General features: G+C 41.2%; 1 protein-coding gene across 1 annotated transcript in view; it reads left to right on the top strand.

Moving 5' to 3' along the window:
* Positions 1-1041: 1041 nt before the first annotated feature.
* The window catches only part of LOC6555256 (protein toll), a 44484-nt gene continuing 34702 nt past the window's right edge, over positions 1042-10823 (top strand). Inside the window, exon 1 of the mRNA XM_001981601.3 lies at positions 1042-1492. The gene's annotated coding sequence lies outside the window, so the exon portion shown is untranslated. The remainder of the gene's footprint in view (positions 1493-10823) is intronic.

The following is a 10823-nucleotide window of genomic DNA, read 5'->3' as shown; positions in this document are numbered from 1 at the left end:
TTTCCATTTGCATTTCCCCATTTCGCCCATTCCCCATCCTTGTCGCACTTCACACGCTACTCCCCCGGGAGCTATGTCCCATCCTTGTCTCGCATTAGCAGAACGCACTTCCACTTCATTTGAGTCGCAAGCGCCAGAGCGAGAGGGGCGATGTTGTGGAAGTGTGCTTTTAATTGGCAGCAACAACAACAACAATCAGTCTGCTACGTGCGGGCCATTACATTTTACATTTTACTCAGTGAGAACTAATCAACTAATAAATCCATAATCACTGTTATTACGTATGCTGCCTGAGATGCTTACACTTTGAAGCTAACCGGTTAAACGTGGCTAACAAGAACTGAGAACTACTGGCCAACAACAACTGCCGGCTTTTCCCCCAAAAATGAAAACAAAACAGTAGAAGGCTCTCTCTCTTCCTCTCTCTGAAACATTCTCTTATACTCGTGTACAAAGTACCTGTATTTCAAATGTATTGCTCTCTCGCATGACTTTATCGCATGCGATTTGCTTATAGTGCAACGACCACAGACACGAAGATAATTCGTGTATATCTCTCTTTTTCTCCCTCGCATTCATACTAACGAACGGTATTTGCAGGGTAGAATGATTTACTCGACTTAATATGCCGCCTGCCACACAATAGTTAAAGGCATATTTTATATTATACATTTTTCATATATAAAATTCATAGTCATCTTACAAAAAATGAACTGAAAGCCCGAATTCTCATATTATATTATATATATATATTATATATTGCTATAACGAAGTGGAGTTTTAGCAAGTTAAAACCAAACTGTGCCAAAAGAAGATACTATGTATATAGACTGTGCCAAAAGTAATATGATATAAAATATAATAAATATAAAATTAAATAGTGTGCTTAAAAATTAACGTAATTCATGTTTTTCATTTATTAGTTTATTATATATTCCAATTGCGAACTGAGTACAGGGTATCTCGCTGGCGACTCCGCCAATTCTCGTCTTTCCCTCCGCAGTACGCGCTCTGTCAGCTCTTCAGCTCCCAGTTCTCCTTTCTTTCCGAGTCGAGTTTAGTTTGTTCCGAATCGCCGACGTGAACGCACGCTTGTCGCGCTTGCAGCAGTTGGATTTTGGATTTTCCCAGCCAGAGTCGCGCGTTCGTGTGTTGTGGGCCGCTTTTGTTTGTCTCTTTGTGGCCATCTATTTGGCAACCGATGCGAATAAGCCAAGCTAAGAGCAACGCAACGCAGCACAAAATCAAGAAAAAAACAAGAAACACAAGGCGCAATTAAATGCAAATGTGTGAAAGTGTAGCAAGCATTTAACCAAAAAAAAGACGCGAAAAATCGCGGCTTCAAAGTGCGAACAAGCGCGAACAGAGAAGCTAAATAACAGTGCGTGATTGTTCGTGCCAGCTTAAGAAAAGCCAAATAAATATTAATATTTGCCCAAGAGATCGAAGCGGAGCAGCTAACCTCACATTTAATACAACACGTATTAAAACGGTAAGTATTTGCGTCTACTTGTTCAGTTATTACACTTTGAACCGTGCCATCTCGCTCTGTCTCGTTATCTACCTTTCGATTTTGCTTTGTGCTAAGCTTCGCTTGGCGCGCGCTAAGCTCGGCTGTCTCTCTCCCACTCGCTGATCAGTCCAATTCGCCTATAATTGCACAGGAAAAAAATATACCTAATTGATTGCTCATCCGGTAATTGGTTGACATTTTGTGTTGGTCAATGCTGACCACTGAAAGATAAAGTCGATTTTAAGTAGCTTATTTAATATAAGTTGGAAAATATTTCAAAATATATTTAAAGTCACAGGTGATTTCTACACAAATGTTATCAATAACATTTAAACTACTAGTACTCAGCGTAACTGTTTTTTTCCTGTGCAAATAAGCGATGAATAACAGTTACAGCAATTGTTACCGTTGCACAATTTTCCCCAGTGCTTGTGTGTGTCACACTCTTGTGGTCCACAATTTCCGAGGTTTTTCTCGCCACTTTCCCGGGAAATGTGCAAAATGCTGCAGTACAGCAGCAAGTGCTCATCGGCCTTGGGGTGTGCTTTGCGTTTTGGCCAACCCATGAGCCCAAAAAAGGAAGATGAAAACAAAGCCACACGCACTTGGCTCAAAGCTCACGAGCCAGCATATGAACACTCAAAATTTTGGCCAAAAACCAGTTTGGAATCGAAACAAACAGACACAACAAAAGTTTATTTACTACCAAAGAGAGCTTCGTTCAACAGGTTTTCATTGCGGGGACTTTTATTTGTAAATACTTAAGGTGGGAATTTCTGGGTACTGCAGTTCTGCTTTGTGGAATTAAACGAACGTGATTTAGCCAATTATTTATAGAACCTTTCGATTGAGAGTAATCAAAGTTCCTGTTATCTGGATATTCCATGTGGCAGAAGGGCCGGTGGTTTTTAGTCGGCTTTGATAGGGGAATTATACTGACTGCCTTTGTTGTATTAAATTACGCAAATTTATACAAAACTCAACGATGGAGTGTGCTGAACAAAGGGAAATGAAATTCAAGATTCGGGATAACTTCCATGATATATGCCTAAAGTATCATTGATTTGTCATGGACTACCCAGACCGACTATTCACTAACATATAATAATTATATTTAGTTGGGTACGTGTTTCCAGAAGTACTTTTTTAAATAATCACAAAATTCTCCCATTACTGATGGCTTATCCACCCTGATCTTCAAAAACAAAAGTTCAAAAGTTGTTGATAAGAAACCGGAAAACAAAATAATTTATTAAGCCTAATCATCTATAAAACTATAAAAAATAAATTTTAAAAAATACTAAAAAAATGATTACAAATTGTTTAAATTTTTAAAATTTTGTCTGACCTTCTGATAAACTTTGTTCCTTGCTTTTAGTTGATTCCGTCTTTTCTTGGTTTTCCCTTGTCCATAAGCCTCTTCTTAGTTGATAACGTTCTATATGAAAAACCCCAAGATTATCAAAAGTTCAACGCTTATCTCTCAGAAGCAGCTAGAATTCAAGAACAATGTTTTAACAATAATTATACCATACATATAAAAATTGGTTGTACTTTTCTCGATAGTAAGCACCCTGCTTAAGCTCCTTTCGCCCGCGGGTTTTCCCAATAAGTGTATTCTGGATTTGGGTTAAGATTTTTCCTCTGTGGCCCAGATCAAAGGCAAAGAGCTTTCAAAGCGGCTATAACAATGGCGGCAAACTGAAAAAATGTGAGTCTTCGTCTGTGAAGGTAAAACTGCGGAAGTCATTTAACAGTCTACTTAACTTCTGCCAAAAAAAAAAAAAAAAAAAAACAGAAGGGAACGAAAAAAGATGAAGTGGAAAACGGCTAACTGCAAACGTTCAAGATGCTACGCTTGGCTCTTTGGTCTTGGCCACGTTAGAAAGTAGCTGTAATTGTGGCTCCGTTATTGTTATGGCCAAACCGCCACTAGTTCAACTGCGGGCGGTAAAAGTTGCCCAAAATGAATTGTCATACATAAATATTTCTGCACTGCCTGACAATGAGAAACTCATTTGAGATTCATTGTATTCGCTTTTTTAGTCGTTGGTTTTTTTGTTTTTCCTCTCATTTTTGAGGGCGTTTGTCCACTCGGTTGATAAGCGAAAAGGCAGCAAAACAATATTCAAAACCGACTGCGCCGCTTTGGTTTTTACATCTGCCAAGTGTTTTTTAGCTTTCTGCTATTTCACTCTTCGTTATTGGCGACTTGTGTTGATAATTAGCACGTCGGCTTTCAGCGTTTCTATGACTTGCGGTCCGCTCAGCGGGATGAGTCAGCTTCCTAAGCTGAAAAGAGCGGTACGATCCATCCACCATATGTCTTACTCTCCCGATCTCAGATCAGCGGGTGGTTAAACCCAAAGTCAAACCAGATCGGTGACGTAAATGGGAGACAGAGAGCTACACGTGAATATCTGTTATTGAAATGATATTGGTAATACAAATCGACTATATAATATTTTCTTATATGAAGTATGTCTGCTGTACATGATAATATTATGTCATATTAGTAGAATAATCAAATAAATTGAGTATTACCATACCCAGACTTTGGTTATCAGCTATTTAAACATCTGATTTCTCTCGGTGTCTTTTCAACGTGTGAGGTTTTTTACTCTCCAATCAGATTGAATTGAGATAGACCTGCCTGACCAGTCACAGGGCTTATTGCGTTGCATTCAATTAATTAATTCCAATTTTATTGCTTCAGCTGACCATAAAATCGTGAGGGGAGGAAGAACCATAAGTTCCCCACTGCGACATTCTCTCGGTGGAGTGAAATGAAGTCGTTGCACTTGCTATCACCCTAATGCCTTCATCAGCTGCACAAACGAAAAATCTCATTAATTTTCCACTGTCTGTCTATCTTTGGGTTATCTCTCTATTGTTTGTCCCCGTTCCCGTCCTTGTGTTCTTTACCTTTTTATATTTTTGGCCCTACCTGCGTGCAGGAGTTTTCCATCATGAAGTTTTTGGTCGCGACATGTTTGCTGATCCGTGTCCTGCGCTCTGGTCTAGTTCATTAGATGGAGTTGGCTAATCGATTTCCATAATCAAGCAGATGGCGCCAGAATGAGAATGAGACATACCAAATGAAGCCGAGGCAATGTTGATATAATAAACCCCGTGGCAGGGCCAATTAGGCCTTACTCCTCACCTGTGACACAGCCACATATTTTCTCATTTGAATAAAGAAACACGACCACAGCAGGGGAAACATTAGACGCGCCTAAACGTGGAAATTAGCGGCCACAAAAAAACCGGGACGAAAAAATTCCAGAAAAAATAAACATACCGAAAAAGAGAAATTTAATTAAAGCCGCATAGAAAAAATGCATAAATTTTAGTCACCCAAACAACACCCACCTGGCATGTAATATTTGTAACCTCATTGCGGCGGCGGGGGAAAGGCGGTGTAATTTTCACGGTCCCCGATCTGCAGCTTTTCACCAACTTGGCGGGTCAGTCCGGCACAATGATTAGGGTCAGCGTGGGGTGGAAAACTCCTGCCACCCAGCTGGAAAAGGAAAAGCAACAGCAACAGCAGCGGCATCAGCAGCAGGTTGCCAACAATTTTTGCTTATAATTTTCCGTTTTTCATCCTCCTTTTCTTTTTGGCCCGCTTTGTTCTGGCCGAGATAAAAGCATTTGTCATTAGCATAAAATGTTCTGGCTCAGGTTTTGATCTGGAGTTTGGCCCAAAAAAAAGAAAAAATTCAAAATGGTAAGAATATTTGAACTTCATTAGTGGGCCAGCGAGCCCAAATGGGCACTTGGCTATAATTAAAATTTAAGCTAATTTTAATGCTCAGAAAAGCAGGGACGGAAAGTCGGCAAGTAGCAGTAAGTCAGCAACAATTTGGGCCAGATATTAAAAATACCTCAAATGGTGAATGTCCAACGCTTGATTTGGCTTTAAGAATGGGACACGAACGCAAAGTGAAAGATAATGGATTGGGAAAATGGGAAACCTACGCTTTTCCATTGATGGGCATTCACTGATAACAAATGCCCACGCAACAATAAGAACAGGAAGACACGTTTGTTGTAGGTGCCAGTAAAAGGCGATCGAGTCATCATGCCTCGCCGAGCACCCTTGGTGCCCTTGTTACCCTTGTGAATGTCTCAAGATTAAAGTAGCTGATAGTTCAAAAATATACTTAGATGGCCAAGATGCCACGATAACACCACTCCCAAGGGCCAACACTCAACACTTTGCGTGGATGGTCTGCAATTAAAGGTACTTCTGCTGCGACTCCTACCAACGTTAATGATTGATATCCGGCCATTCAGCCTGGGAAAATGTTTAAGCACACACACATACTCCACATTGCCTTGACATGATCCCCAATAACCGAAAATGTCAGGAGCCAGCCCCTCGAATTTACATCAATGGCATATCTCTTGAAAATTTAATAGCACATTAAGGGCGGACAAGGACTAACATTTGCATTCCTAATGAGACGCCCGCCACACACACCCACACACACCCCCACACACACACAATCCTCAATCCGTATCCACGTCCATGTCCAAACTGCAATTGGTGGGGACAGTCGGAATTATATAGCAATCAGTCGCGGACTGAAATGTGTCAATATGTTGCAGACAGGGGCACATGGTGTGGCATGGTATCGGTATGTCTGCAATTTTTATGCAGGCTCTATAAACAATTCACTTCATCCAGCAAAATCGGCGCAAGACTGATGGCCAGGGTACATGTAAATCAATACACAAACAAATTATAAATGCAAACAGTGGCGGGGGCAGATGGGGCTAAATGAGCCAGACAGAAGCGAAATGTCCGACTGTTTGCACAGATTGACGCCATTAAAATCAACATATGACAGTTTTTGTGCTCTTTTTATGGACCCTGGCCCTGGACACATACCAATGGGAATACCACTTATACATACATATGTATGCATATGTACATATGTATAAATCCAGGCCACCTCTTAGATGAAAGTCAACGATAATCGGCCAGTGACGAACCGAACCCACCACAATCAGAACTAAAAACCCAAGAACCAGACACGAAGCCAAATCTGAGCTGGAGTCTTGCATGTATTAAGCGGCCCGCTGTGTGGATCCACATAAGAGGTCGTAAAAAACAGAGTGTCATAAACATGAAATTGATTTTGATTCTTACGTTGTCCCGCTATCTTTCGGGTCTTTCCCACTCTCTCCCACTCTCTACGTATGGTAAAAATCTGTTTTGTGGGACAGCTTGGGGAGTGCTTAATTTTTAATCGAGTCGCGTGGGCAGACCTTCGCAAGGGCCCCCATTTAATATTGATTTCAGATGCCGAATCTAGCATTCCAGTACACATTAATTACTGTTATTATTAGGACACTGTGCATTAATTATGAACGAGCTAGCGTAGATTATATCATATAAGTGTCTGAACAGCCACTGTCCAGAGGCATAACCATAGTCATACTTTTTAATGGCTCATAAACCTGAAGGGACAGGGAACATTATTGATATTCTCTGTATATACACATGTATGCCTAATTTATGGCCCAGTCAGCAGTCAGCACAGAAAGTTTAACGAACCTGCAGCTTAAAATCGTAACTTCTATGGCTCCCGCCCATGATGATGATGGTACGCCTATCTGCCTCGCAACAGGCGAGTTATTAAAACTGACAAGTAAGTCTGAGGGACGCCGCCGCCACAGAAATAAGCGAAGCTAAAGTCAAGACTTCAAATTGAAACTCGAAAATGTACTACAAGACACCATACAGTGCGTCACGCATTGTTAAGGCGAGAGGAGTCGCACAGCAGTTGCTTTATACAAAAATAGCGTAGCGAAAACGCAAGTAATGTAGTCTCATGGTGAGGTAATCAAAACGGAGAAAGTAAAAGTGTTATTTGCAATAGGGTTAAGCAAATGTATATAAATCAGTGCAAAGGTCGTTTATTGTTGTTTCAGAAACTTGTAATAACCTGAATATACTTATAGACACAAACATATATTTCTTTAGTTCTTGAACTTTGGATAAGCCAAGCTATTTGCACAGAAAAGTTGTTTCGGTCTAATTAAGGGCATATAAACATACATACTTCTCTGAATACCTATAGCCCCGAAACGCACTGTACTCTGAGCCAGGCTTATACAAATGCCATTAGGAAATGACTGTGGCTTACTCACACATAACGGGTTCTTCTTCGGTTGGACTCGTCGTGATTGCCGCGTTGTGGCAACACCTTTGATGCGGCTGCGCATGCGCCGTGAAAAACTCGCGAGGAATGCATTTTCCAATAATTTAGTTAGCGCGATAAAGTGGGAGATGGAAATTGGGGGCCCACTTGAACCTAATGCGATTTTGCGGCCGACCAAATTACTGATGGGATCGGATCTACCTCGATTATGTTAATCGAGAAGGGAACCTAGCGTGGGAATTTGGCCCATCAGTGCCTTACAGGCGAGATTTCCACGTAAGCCGCTTAAGCCGAAGGAGGAGGAGTGGGATGTGATTTCTTCTTTCTCCGCCATCGCCGCTGGCAAACAGACCAGTCCAATTTTGGGCTCTGAGCCATTTGACAAATAAGACGTTTCATGTCGACATCAGCGTGCTATTCGTTTCGTTTTGTAATTATTTTGCCAAGCAGCAAAATGAAAAGGAAAATTCTGTTTTCATGAAAACTGTCAGAGGCCAAAACTAAAAGCAGACACAAGATAAATAAAGCAATGCTTATTGCAGTCCTTTGGCTGTGTGTTTGTCATGAAAACAGGACCAGAGACCGACAAACAAAAAACCAAAACAAAAAGAAAAAAAGCAACAGAAGGCTGGCAAAAGAAAATGAAGCTCTAGAGAAAACTTTCATCGTTTGGTCGAGAAAATTAATTAAAAGATAATGATGAATTCGCTATTTGAGTTCTAAACACATACACACAGAGAGATATTTTGTCAGAAAGCAATTAGAAGCGGCAACCAATTATGCGAAATAGTTTACCCAGGCAAAGACCCCTTAAACTCGGTGCTCTTTGGGATCCCGGGGCGCTGGGGTCCTGGGGTTCTGGGGTCCTGGGGCTCTGGCCTATCCCCCAATCGGTCTTATCCGTGTCAGCCCGCCCAAGTCACCCTGATGACCTGTTTGCATGTCTGCCACTTTGCCTGTCGACACTGACGCGCTGCCATGCTAAATATTGATCAATTATGTCGGTCCTGTGGGTAAACTTGGCAATTTGAGCTGTCCCTGGCAAATGCATTCACACAATCCATCAAGCGAGTTCGTTCTAATCCAGTACATTATATTCTTCTTTTTATTTGCAGGTAAGCTGAAGCACTGTGAAGCTTTAAGTATCCCAAAATTTGGTCCTTTCTTTACTCGCCCCTCCTTTGAGTGAGTTATCCAAGGATTTATTTTGAAGTTGGGTCGTTTCCTGCCTGTTCAAACGAATGGCATTTGCTTTGTTTATCGCATTTCAATTGTCTGCAATCGCTCTATTTATGAGAACTCAAGCATAAGCTGGCAATGAATCTGTGTGAACACAAAACTTTCCCACACAAATTCGACCTGCCAACCGGGGGCATGGTTGGCAGGCTTTGGCCGCAGGATAAGTGCATAAATATATATATATGAATATTTAAAAAGCTTTTCAAGTATTATTTAAAATATGCCATTTAAAGCCCCGTGGGCTCGCATATGAGTGGGTGGCAAACTCTGTATGTTACGAATTAACATTCAGTGCGCCCCGAGCGAGCACTACATTCAAATGTTTGCCGGGCATTTAAGTAACGTCGAGCTAAAAACTTCCTCTGACATTCATTTCTTTCATGGAGCTGGAAGCGCTTTTCGTTGTTGCGGCTTGCAGATAAGCAGATAAGCCAAGTTAAGGGGATTTTCATGAAGATGCAGAGGCAATACTGAAATTTCACGCCTCAACAGAATATCGATTAGAATTGTTCAATTTCAATTATCATCCAGGCGCAGGCGGGCGCACGGAAAATGAAAAGATTTTCCCAGATGATGACAACGATAATGAGCAATGGGCGGCTGATTTTTCGGACGGCCCATTCGAGCGGGAAACATGGAAAACGTGAAACGTGAATTGCATAAAATTTAACACTAAATAGGGCCCCCAAGAAAAATTTGCTGACTTTCAGGGGAGTCTCAAATTGGGATTCTCGAGCGCGCGCCCCTTTTGTCGATTGATGCGCCAATAAAATGAAATAAAACAAAATTAATGAGCAGCCGTTCGTGCTGAGCCATCACAGCAGCATTGGAAAATTGCGCAAAATAAATTAAATTAAGCGTTTGTTTCCCAGGATTTTTCGCCCAAAATCGAATTGCGCCGAGTCGAGCCGAAGATGTATGGCATTTTAAAAAGTTGTAGCCCAATTTAGCGCAGTTGATTGTAAATAAGTACATCCATACATATATATAATACCTACTCACAGCATCGCACAGACGACATCTTCAAAAGCAAAGCAAATCGAAAATCGTGACAGGAATGCATGAGAGCCGACTTTTCCCAGGGGCAACTGATTTGGAGACCCTGACTGGCCCTTTTTCACTCCGGCTTAGTTATCCTTAGATCGCCTTAATTGCAGCACACAACGGCACACATTTGATTCAATCAAACACAGTCATTGATTTTGTGTCTTATTATTGCGCCTTTCGCTTATTTTTTTTTCATTTTCAATGACTTCTTCGTATAATTGAAATTGCTTTTACTTTTTTCCTCGATTCCCTTATTTTTTCGTGATGGAGGGAGAGGGCGATCTGGCTTGAAAATTTATTTAAAGCGAAAGCATTTTCAATTAATTTTCCAGCAGCGGTTTTGGTGCCAGCCGACAACACCGCAAAACAGCCGCAAAGAATTTTATTTATTTATATTGAGCTCGCTGGAGCAAAAGTGTCAAAGGACGAAGGACGCGGGATGCTGGGATTGAGGACCCCCTCGGAGTCCTTTCCTTTTTGCTTTTCATGTAGATTTTATTTGCGACAAGCAGCCGCGAGTCAACAAACATAAGCACACACCCCATACCCAGGCCAAGAAATTGAATTTTACATGTATTTTTAATATTTACCAAGCGGCAGCAGCCAGCAGCCAGCAACAACAATAAAAACGAAAGCGACTTGTTTGTCTTGTTTGTTGCCCCAAAGGCAGCTTCAGTTTTTGATGTATGAATACCCTTGTTGCAGGACCTCGGGTCCCAAAACTTGCTGTTGGAGTTTGTGTTTAAAAGGGTAACACAGCTGCAGGTTTTATTTTTTAAGAATAACTTTTTATTATTCCTTCCGATTTCCTCTAAGGGCACTGTGCGTGTACTTTTTTTGGTTACTTTGTT

Source organism: Drosophila erecta, unplaced genomic scaffold (assembly GCF_003286155.1).
Source record: "Drosophila erecta strain 14021-0224.00,06,07 unplaced genomic scaffold, DereRS2 tig00000000-arrow-pilon, whole genome shotgun sequence".
In the NCBI taxonomy this organism is placed as follows: Eukaryota; Metazoa; Arthropoda; class Insecta; order Diptera; family Drosophilidae; genus Drosophila; species Drosophila erecta.
Note: the sequence above shows the minus strand (reverse complement) of the source record. Positions and strands in the feature narration are given on the sequence as shown.